Here is a 1,164-nt window from a genome sequence, read left to right as displayed (position 1 = left end):
TGATTCAAGTGGTGCAATTTTGTTCTCACATTTCAAATTATATTGCGGTGCCTTACTGGTAATACCCTTTGAATTTTTTTTCTCAGAGTCAGATGCTTTAATAAATTCTTATTTTTTTCTCTTTATCAACTTCATTTTCAAACATATGATTATAAATTGTATTTCATGTAAGTGAATATTTATGGAAATATAAGAAATATGCATGTATGCATGCCAAATGTGGTCAAGTTAGCATTGCAAAATGCAGCCTTCCCCAACACACACATGTACACATACACACGTGCACACACGTACACACAGACATGTACACACACTTGTACACACACACACAACAGCACACACACAGACTCCTGCAATTTACATATGCTTGTGATCCTAAAAGCAAACTGTAGTTGCCACGCCATGAGATCTACACTTCTTTCCTTAAAGACTTTTAGATATGAATCAGGATACAAATAAATACAGGAAGTTTAATAAATAAATTTATGAAATACTTCATCCCCTGAAAATAGGAAGGCATTCAAACGAGTCTAGATAGTTGTCCATGGTATAAAAAACATTGTGTTTTGCTTTTGCATTTTTCTAAAGGAAAATACACATATTTGGTCTAACACCCTCCACAGGAGTAGGAGACAAAATCAGTGAATGACTGTATGTTGGGACGAAGGGAGTTCCTGATGTCTTGGTTAACAAATAGACTAAGAGGGGCTGGAGCAATAGCACAGTGGGTAGGGCATTTGCCTTGCACGCAGCCTACCCGGGTTTGATTCCCAGCATCCCATATGGTCCCCTGAGCACCGCCAGGTGTGATTCCTGAGTGTAGAGCCAGGAGTGACCCCTGAGCATCGCCAGGTGTGACCCAAAAAGCAATAAAATAAAAAAAAAAATAGACTAAGAATCTTTGAAATAAAACCTTAAATAAAGGTCACCTGTTATTTACTGAAATGAATATTCAAGACAGATGAGATACTTTTTAAAATTATTAGAGAAGCTAATTTGCTGATTAGGTATAAACTCATTCTGAGTTGTTGAAGTAAAGCACAGTTACTAATAAATGAGCAAACTTGACCATTGTTATGCCTTTTTAGATCTACTCTTTGTCATTTTCTGTCGTGCTTTGTAGACTGAGTGAAGACAAAACACTATAAAGCTTTTGATCTGAGG

Source organism: Sorex araneus, chromosome 2, assembly GCF_027595985.1.
Source record: "Sorex araneus isolate mSorAra2 chromosome 2, mSorAra2.pri, whole genome shotgun sequence".
Lineage (NCBI taxonomy): Eukaryota > Metazoa > Chordata > Mammalia > Eulipotyphla > Soricidae > Sorex > Sorex araneus.
Note: the sequence above shows the minus strand (reverse complement) of the source record.